Raw genomic sequence first — 10,376 nt, forward strand, 5'->3', positions numbered from 1 at the left:
TCGATGGAAGGCAGGCAAAGGGAGGCAGGAGGGCTCCTTTGCCCAAGGCTGCGCAGCTTCCTCCCTGATGCCTTGCTTGGGCTTCTGCTGCTGCTGCTGTTGCTGCGGAGGCTGCTTCCATGGTCCCTCCCTCCCCCCCTCCCTTCCTTCCCCTCCATCATGAAGCCCATCGCTGGCTCTGCGTCTTTGGAAGCAACGATGCTGCTGCTGTTGATGCTGCTCTGAAGCAGCTCCAAAGGCTCTGGTCCCTTTTTGCAAGGAGCTCCTTCTGCTGGCAGCCAGAGTGAGGTCAGAGCCTCGGCGTCTTCCTCCAGCCAATCCGAGGAGACTGGAGGAAGAGGAGGAGGAGGAGCCAGGAGGAAGAAGGGATGGAGGGAGGAAGAGAAACAGAAAGAGGGGAAGGGGGAAGGGGGGGGGGAAGAGGGAGCTCTTGGGTGCAAAGCCTCCAGTAGCACTCGCAGCTTCTCTCTCTCTCTCTCTCTCTCTTTTTCTCTACCCCTCCTTTTCCTCTCTCTCAGTCTCAACCCATAATTAAGACTTTGATGGCTCTCCAATTAAAAAGGGAAAAATATATCATATTCAGCCTCTGATAGGCTCCAGCTAAGGACGGCCCTTTCAAAGCTGTCCAAGCAGATCTAGAACAAGAATCATAATGCCAACCAACCCCCCCCCCCCCAAAAAAAACCCCATCAGTCAACCAATGCTCTCCCCAACGCATCCCCACACCAGTCCTCAGAAACCCCCTGGAAAAACTGGGAGAGCTACAGGAAGGCTTTCTGGGCAGGTAAACCTGAATATTAATATCAATAGTGATAATAATAATAATAATAATGGTGGTGGTGGTGGTGGTGGTGGTGGTTGGTGACATTCTTTTTGAAAAAGCAGACTTAAAGGAGGGATATGGAGCTGATCTGAAGCCTCTGGTAATAATAATAGTAATAGTAATAATAATGGTGATGGTTGTGACATTCCTTTTCAGAAAGCAGCCTTGGGGGAGGGATGAGGCTGATCTGAAGTCCTTAGCAATAATAATAATAATAATAATAATAATAATAATAGCAAGTACATTTCTATACTGCTCATCAGTGAACTAGCACTCCTTGAGCAGTTTACAATGTGTAAGCCAATAATAATAATAATAATAATAATAATAATAATAATGGCGGTGTTTGGTAACATTCCTTTTGAGAAAGCAGCCTTAGGGGAGGGATAAAAGGCCAGTCTGAACCCTTTGTCTTTAATAATACTAATACTACTGTTAATAATAATAATAATAATAATAATAATAATAGTGGTGATGGTTGGTGACATTCTTTTAGTGAAAGCAGCATCAGGGGAGGGATAAAGGGATGGTTTTAAGCCTTTGGGTGTTTGAGGTTGTGGGGCAAATGCCTAGGAAGGTCAAAAAGGGAGCAGAAAAAGAGAAGAGGAAAGAGTATTGGCTTGGAGATGGATGCAAAAGGCAGCCCTCTTTGCTCCTAATTGTGTGGCTCTGGAGGCAAAGGGGTGCATGGTCACCTTTACTACCCCTACTCCTACTCCTCCATCCTTCAGCCTCCCTTTCTATCCATCCAGCCATCTTAAATAGAAGAGATGGAAGAGTAGGTAGATGGTGGACTGTTACCTGTTACCTGTTGCCTTTGACTTTCCTTCAGGTGGGGTTGGGATTGGGATTGATGGGGGGTACTTGGGATTAAACCCTGTCCTCAAACCTTAACTGTGGCAGAACTTTCATCAAGATTTCCCCATCAATCAGCCACAGAGAAAGATCCCTTTATCTCTTTCTCCTTGTTCCTCTGTCCTTCAGGGGTTGTTGAAGTGCACCATTTACTGGTCCCAAGCCAGTGGCGAAGGACTCTGGGTGCTGCACTCCAACAACATCTGGAACAGTGTGTGCAGCCTTCACATCTGGGGCAGCCCAGCAACACCAACCATCTTGCTGAGCCTTTCTGGGCTGCATCAACCAAAACTGGGACTGGAGAGGGAGACAGGACTTCATCCTAAGGACAGTTGGGATGTTCTTCGTAAGTAAAATGATGACAGTTTGTTTCATATGTGGGGAAAATAGGACAACAAAATGATGTTGCTAAAATAGGCTTGGATCTGCCTTTCCCCTTCTCCTTCTCACTCCATTCGTGAGGGAAGTCAAAGGCCCAAGCCTTGCCTTGACAGCCAAAGTTTACCCAACTATGGCTGCTGTCCAGGTGCTGAAATACATCCTCATTTTGCTCCAAGAACGTATGCCTGGAGGAATTTTTTGGGGTGTTGATGGTTAGAGGGAGACACATCTATGACAGAACTGGACAAGATCCTGAAGAACAAAGACAAACAACTGAGGACTAAAGTCAGAATGGCCCAGGCCACTGTATTCCCCATCATCCCCATACAGTATAGGGATGCCGGATCTGGACAGTGAAGGAAGCAGACAGAAAGAAAACCAACTCGTTTGAAATATGCTGGAGAAGAGGGCTGAAGATACAGTGGACAGCAAAGAAGACCAACAGATTGGGTCTTTGAACAGATCAGACCAGGGCTCTCCTTGGAAGCAGAGAAGATCAAGTTGGACACAGAACGAGAAGATCACTAAAAAGAAACAATAAAGCTAGGAAAGGTAGAGGGGAGAAGAAAGAGAGGAGGACCACAAACCACAAACAAACCTCCTCTCTTTCTTCTCCCTTCTACCTTTCCTAGCCTTAGTGTTTTCTTTAGTGATCCATGCCTTCTCAGTTGTGTGTCCAAAGTAGTATAGTCTCAACTTGATCACCTTCGCTTCCAAGGAGAACCCTGGTCTGATCTGTTGAAAGACCCAATCTGTTGGTCTTCTTGGATATCCACTGTATTCTAAGCACTCTCCCTCTCTTTCCTCCACTCTTTCTTCTCCTCTCTACCTTTCCTAACATTACTGTTGTTGTTTTCCTAATCATGAAAATGAGTTGATTTTCTTTCTGCCTGCTTCCTCCACTGTCCAGGTCTTGCGTGGGCAAAGGCTTGTAGGATCTGGACAAGGCAGTGGAAGAGAGGGCTTTTTGGAGATGCCTCATCCACGAGGTACTCAGAGTCTACTCCAGGGCAGCTAGCAACAACAGGGGGGAGAGAAGAGGGCCTGTTTAGCCCAGGAAAGGGCTCCTATAGGCACACACATAAGGTCCCCCCCTCCAAAGAATGAAGCTTCAAGGCTTCCAAGGCTTCCATGCACTCTTCCTCTCCCTTTGCTCCTAGTAGGAGGGAGGGATGTGGGGCAGAGAAAGGGGGCAGGAGGAATTGGGAGGCTTCACCTCCTCCCTCCCCACACTTTCCCCTTCCTTTCCCCCCTCCCGTTTTCCCAGGGTCGCCCAAGAAAGGGGGGGCCTGAACTTGCCAGAGGGGTCTAGCCATCCATCAAACTCCAGACAGACAGACAGACAGGCCAAGTTCATGAGCAATGAATGGGTTTAACCCTTGGAAGGCCAGGCTCCTCTTTGACTAGATCAAGACCTCACTCTGTGTGTGTGTGTGTGTGCTTTAACCGTTTTATATACTAACCCAAGTGACACCGAGATCCTGAGTGTTGAATTAATATGGGATAATATTTAGACCTTCGATCCTGGGATCCCTCTCTCTTTCTGATTTTCCTGTTTTCCTTCCTTTCTCACGACTCCTCTTTCTCCCTCTTTGTTTTTTAACTCCCCCCCCCAAAAAAAAATTCATGTATTTTTTTTTCCAAATAGATTTTTATCTATATATTCATTTATTATTGCAAATAGCCAGAAATAAGGTAATATCGTCCAAGGTGTAATGCAGGGAGAAGATGCTTATCGTTCTTTAATAAAAAAAAAAAATATATGTGTGTGTGTGTGTATACACACACACACACACACACACACACATAATATATGTATTTTTGTTTAGGCAGGTCTAAGCAAAAAAAGGAAAATATGCTTATAGTTATTTTAATATACGTATATATTAAGGAAATTATATATATATGTGTGTGTGTGTGATAGACAGGAAGTAGATAGATAGATAGATAGATAGATAGATAGATAGATGTGTGTGTATGTGTATATACATATGTGTGTGTGTGTGTGTGTGTGTGTGTATAGAACTATAAGCATCTTACTTTTTCTTGCTTATAGTTCTTTGAATTTATATATTAAGGAATATATATATGTGTGTGTCTGTGTATTCTTCCTTAATATATACATACACTCATATATATATATATATATATATATATATATATATATATATATATATATATATATATATCTCACTTTCCCCTTGTCTTTCTTCAGGCCTCCCTGCGTTGGACCTTGGAGGGCAGTTCTTTCTCATCCAGGATTTTGCCTTTGCCTTTTCCAATCCGCCTCCTTGATTTTTAAGGGAGCTTCTGCAACCATTTCCCCATTCCTTTCCGCAATCCTTTGGACATTTGCTTTCTTCCCAATTCGGGGCTACCTTGGGATAGACCTGCTCCTTTATACATTGCAAAAGATAAAAATACAACAGAATAAAAAAGAAAGACCATGTTGTGTGATAACTGTTCTTCTGTAAAGGATGAGCTGTAATTCCAGGAGAAGAAATGGGATTAAAAGGGAGCTAGGAAGGGATGCTGAAGGAAGAAGGGGAAAGGAGAAGAAGCCCCAATGGCTGAGTGCCATTCAATTGTGAATATTGTGAAGATGGACATTTTGGGATGGGAAGCATCCTATTCAACCTTTTGCTCATCGCCATTTCGGTCCTGTTTTACTTTAAGAGAAAAGCAAGAGAAAACCATCTCGAAACGCCTTTCCACTGTAACAATAAGGTTTATGTTGTGAGGATTAAGATGCAAAATGGATTAGGAAACACTAATATTAATAATAATATCGAGGGGGAAAAGAGGAGGAGGAGGAGGATCCCTCAGACTCTTATCGAGATTTCCCTTCAATTTAATTTTTAAATTAATTTTTAAATTAATTTTCAAATTTTAATTATTAAATTAAGAATAAGAAACATGTCGAGAAAAAAAAGAGGAGAAGGAGAATTATTATTAACTATTAGTATTATGCTATTATTAATATTAGTAGTAGTTTAACATTAATAATATTAATAATACCATAATGCTAATAGTTAATAATAATTCTCCTCTTTTTTCTCGATGTTTCTTATTCTTAATAATAATAATAGAATAAAATTAATGATTATTATCTTTCTCTTTTCTTCATGATATGTCTCCTTAATTATCATTATTAAAATAATAATAATGAATAACAATTCTCCCCCTCTTTCCTACTCGATATTTCCCCTTAGTTTAATACTATTACTACTAATAATACAATAATAATAATTAATAATCCTCGTTCTCCTCCTCTTTTCTTTTCTATATTTCTCCTTAGTTTAATAATAATAATAATAATAATAATAGAACAATAATAATTAATATTCCTCCTTCTCCTCCTTCTTTAGTTTAATAATAATAATAATAACAATCCTTATCCTTTTTACTTCTCAATATTTCCCCTCATTTTAGTAATAATAATAATAATAATAATAATACAATAATAATAATTAATAATCATCCTTCTCCTCGTCTTTTCTTCTCAATGTTTCCTCTCAGTTTAATATTAATAATAATGATAGCATAGTAATAATAGTTAATATTAATTACTCTTTCTACTCTTTTCTTCTCAATATTTCCCCTCAGTTTAATAATAATAATAATAATAATAATAATAATAATAATACAATAATAATAATTAATACTCCTCCTTCTCCTCCTCTTTTCTTCTGAATATTTCCCCTTAGTTTGATGATGATGATGATGATGATGATGATGATGATGATGATGATGATGAGAATATCCTGTTGAAAGTTCACACTTTTCTACCTTCAGGACCATCCTGGTTTGGAAACCTTTCCTGTTGAATTACTTTCCTGATTCCTTTCAGGCTGCAATGAAGACTCCAACAAGGCAAAGCCCCCTTCCCCTCCTTTCCTCTCCTCTCTCCTCTCTCCTTCTTCCCTTTCTTTCCCATGCATTCTTCCTTTCCTTTTCTTCCTTTCGGGCGGAGGACGTGCTTCGCAGTTTAACTACTACTTCCACGTTCTTTTGTCCCTCTTTTTGCTGGGACTCTTACTGTCGCCTCCAGGGAGGGAAGGGGATGCAGAGAGGCAAGTTGTGTGTGTTGTGTGGGAGAGGCACACCCTTTGCACCCATTGCACTCTTTGCCATAAACCCAGGCTCCAGGGAGGGGAGGGAAGGGGCTGCAGATGCAAGTTGTGTTGTGTGTGTCGTGTGTTGTGTGTGTTGTGTGGAGAGGCACACCATTTGCATCATGTGCACCCTTTGCCAGCAACCCAGGCTCTTCTCCTCCTCGCCTTTCCCTATCTATTTAGTTCATTTCACTTTTTCATTTCACTGATTTCATTTCTTCGTTTCTCCGATTTCGTTTTGCATGCCGCCTTTCTCCCCAGGAGGCACCTGAAGCGGATCTCTCTCTCTCTCTCTCTCTCTCTCTCTCTCTCTCTCTCTCTCTCTCTCACACACACACACACACAAATACACACACCCAAAAGAGATGCATGTGGCATTTGAGGGTGAGATTAGGGCTCTGGGAGAGCAGGATTCAAACCCACATCCCTCCCCTGGAAAACTTGCACAAAACTTGCGAAAGTCACACTCTCTCAGCCTCGGAGGAAGGCATTCAATGGACCTCCTTGAGCCCTTAAACGTTAACTCACTCGTTTGTTTCAATGAGGTTGATTTATAACCGTCTTTTAGACGTTTGGTTGGGATGCGTTTTATACGGTGAGCCGCCTCGGGTCCCTTTTCGGGAGAAAGGCGGCATAGAAACAAAATAAATAAATAAATAACTATTATTATTATTATTACTATAAATTTATTATTATGCTTTTTTCTTTTTTTAGCATATTTTAATTAAATTTTGGGTTTTTAGGTGGGTTTTTAGTACTCTTTTTATTATTTTTGGTGCAATATATATATATATATATATATATATATTGATGTAGATGGTTTCGAGTTTGATTGGCATTTTTAAGTGTTGTTGCTTTGTTGTTGTTGTTGTTTTTGGTCTGTGAGCCGCCTTGGGAGAAAGGCGGCATATACCAATGAAATGAAATCAATTCAGATTAAGAAGCCTCCTCTGGGCAAACCTTGCCAAGGAAAAGCCCCCTGGATCCTTAGGGTTGCCAGCAAGACTTCAAGACAAGAAGAGGGCACTGGACTGGATCCGAAGCAACGCTGGATTTGACGATCCATCCCAATGAATATAGGGCTGCTCCACCAAAAGCTTCCCTGACTCCGCTTTCCCAAACGGTCCTTCCCCTGCTCCATAGGAATGAATGGAGCTATTCTTCCCATCGATTCCCTTGGACAGACTGTAATGCATGGGCATTATAGGGCTGCAATGGGGCCAGAGGGAAGAGGGCAAGGGCACAGAAGGACCCCAAGCCCTGGGTCCCCTCCCATTGTTTTCATACGCAGAATTTTTATTTGCAACCATTTGGAAGCTTTGACATGCCCAAGATATAGATATATAGATATAAATACATACATATATACATATTATGTGTGTGTATTTATCTAGACCACACACACACACACACACACACACACACACATACACAAATATATAGATATATACCTAGGTACATGTGTGTGTACATATATATGAGTGTGTGTGTGTGTGTATACACATACACACGCATACACGCACACACACATATATATATATGAGTGTGTGTGTATATATACACATACACACGCATATATACACACATACGCACACACACACAGATACACAACCAGGTCTAAGGAGAAAGACCTGTATGGCAGAGGGTTGTACTAGATGCTCCTTGTGATCCCTTCCGTCATGCATGGCAGGGAGACGGACTACATTACACAGTGCCCCTTGTGGTCCCTTCCAACTCTACAATTCTGCACAATTGCATTACAACCTCCTGAGCCCTTGTTCTTTCCAGCTCTTCCTTCCCTTCCAGTGCTATCCCTTCCTTTATTTTCCCCTCTTCCAAACCCCCTTGGAAGCCCCTTCACCCAGAGAGACCAAAAAGTGCCCCATCCAGGGGACCTTTATCCCCCACCCCTAAAAAAAAGCCCCTCAACAATTTGGGGTAAATCTCCCAAAGTGGGGCAAAGAGGGCTCCCTCTTACCTTGGGGAGGCGAGGAGGGCCAGGATCCCTGCTGCTCCCTCCTCTGCTGCTCCTTCTCCTTCTTCTGCCTGGATGGCTCTGGTGGGCGAAGTGTGTCTCTGTATGAGAGCCCCCCACCCACAAAGGGAGGGCCTTTTCTCCTCCTTTCCCTCCTTCCCTCCTTCCTTTCTCTCTTCTCTCAATGAACCTGGAGCTCTTGTGCTGCTGCCTTGCACAAAAAAGCCAGAGAGGAGGAGGAGGAGAGGAAGAAGATGCAGGGAACTGTCATTTTGGGCAAAGAGATGCTTAAGAGAAGCAGAGGTGGGGGACCAAAGCCTACATCTACATCTATTCCCCTTTCCCCTTCTTCTCTGATCTACATCTATATAAATGACTTGATAGGAGGAGGATGGATATATGTTAACTGCTAGATGAAAAAGACAAACATGTACATCAAGGTAGAAGAGGACTGCTGGGCTCCAATACAGTAGCATTGTAGTATTGGAGCCCAGTCCTATTCTGCCTTGATGTACCTTTTGTCTTTTTCATCTAGCACATCATCATCATCATCATCATCATCATCATCATCATCATCATCATCATCATCATCATCATCATTTTATGTATATATCCCACCTCTCCTAAAAGGATGGAGGCGGGTTGCAACTCAGAAATACACCATCAAATACATACTTAAAATTTACACAATCCCATTCTTAAATTTTGTCCTGGTAGGAATTGAGATCGAGGGATCCACATCAACTAAGCTAGGTTTTAAATATACAGAAGAATCGTTAAGGGGTAGAAAGAAAGAAAGAAAGAAAGAAAGAAAGAAAGAAAGCTTTATATGAACTAGAGGAAGCCCATTGTAAATATGTAGATTTGGACAACAAAATGTGATGGTTGTTTTGTATGTTACTTGCTGCAAAAAATAAAATTAAAAATAGCTAAATAAATACATGGATTGATATTAATAGTCTTTGCAGATTTAATGGTGTTGGAGAGGGGTTTGGGGGCATTTTTAGGGGGAGATTTGGGAGGATCTCATCTTATACTGAGGATTTGATCCTATAGAGAAGATGGGGAGGCATGATAGATGATGGATGGATGGATGATGGATGGGATCCTGTTGGGGGCCAGTAGGGAACCAGAGAAGGGAACTGGGCATCTGGAGGGAAAGTTTGCTGCTGGTGCCTTTTTGGAAAGCCATTGGACACTTAGATCCCAAGAGACTGACTGACTGACAGACTTCAATCTCTCTCTCATTGAACTAAGGACAGAAGCAACAGAGTGCAGCTTGTCTCTTATTAACATCTCCATTTCCCTCCCTGTTTGGTTGCCTGAAGAAGAAGCCAGTGGAGCTTCGAAAGCTTTCTTTCAACAAGCACATTGTGCCTTTAAGGTCTGGCCTCATGAAGGCATAATTTTTGGGTGGATTTCTCTCTTTTAGGATCGTTGTAAATGTCACCTACACACCGGTGGATCAGTGTGTGGGTTTCTGTGTGTATCTGCACACACACACACACACACACACACACACACAGAGGTACAGATACACACACACACATATCAGTCTGTAGAGAGATCTTGCAGCATCTTGGAGACTCACTGAAAGAAAGTAGTTGGCAGCAGGAGCTTTCCTAGACTTCAGTCTATTTCCTCAGATGCTTTTGGTGGAGTGCAAGGGACAGACTATTATATGCCATAGGTATGTGGGAATATTCTATATATATATATATTGCCCTTGGCTTCCACTCCAAGCAAAAACATCGGAGGAAGTAGAGTGAAGTCTAAAGCTCCCTGTCCAATGTTTCTGTTCTTTCAGTGAGTCTTCGAGGTGCTACAAGATCTCTCCAATAATAATAGTAATAGTAATAATACCAGCACCCAGTCCTCTATCTACATTGGCCTAAGCATAATTCTCCAACCTGTATTTTTCTCCTAATGCAATTGCAGCCCTGTCCTGAGTGAACTGAATGAACAGAAAACAGGAAAATGAACAGAAAAAAAGAAACCAGGAGATTGTCCTACTTTGGAAAGCCATTGCTTCGAAAAAGAGCCCAAGAAATGGAGTAGGATCTGACTCATGTTAGTAAAACAGCACCAGTCTAAGCAAGACAAAGAGAGTTTCCTAATACAGTCCCTGAGCATCCATACTGTACAGCCATGGGCATCTTCTTTCTCAATAGCAAGGAGAAAGAAAGAAAGAAAGAAAGAAAGAAAGAAAGAAAGAAAGAAAGAAAGA

At 41.9% G+C, this 10,376-nt stretch overlaps 1 long non-coding RNA gene across 1 annotated transcript in view; it reads right to left on the bottom strand.

Moving 5' to 3' along the window:
- The window catches only part of LOC121933004, a 152,843-nt gene extending 144,551 nt beyond the window's left edge, over positions 1-8,292 (bottom strand). Inside the window, exon 1 of the long non-coding RNA XR_006104443.1 lies at positions 8,153-8,292. This is a non-coding gene — a long non-coding RNA (uncharacterized LOC121933004). The remainder of the gene's footprint in view (positions 1-8,152) is intronic.
- Between the last annotated feature and the right edge of the window lie 2,084 nt (positions 8,293-10,376).

Source organism: Sceloporus undulatus, chromosome 6 (assembly GCF_019175285.1).
Source record: "Sceloporus undulatus isolate JIND9_A2432 ecotype Alabama chromosome 6, SceUnd_v1.1, whole genome shotgun sequence".
Taxonomy (NCBI): Eukaryota; Metazoa; Chordata; class Lepidosauria; order Squamata; family Phrynosomatidae; genus Sceloporus; species Sceloporus undulatus.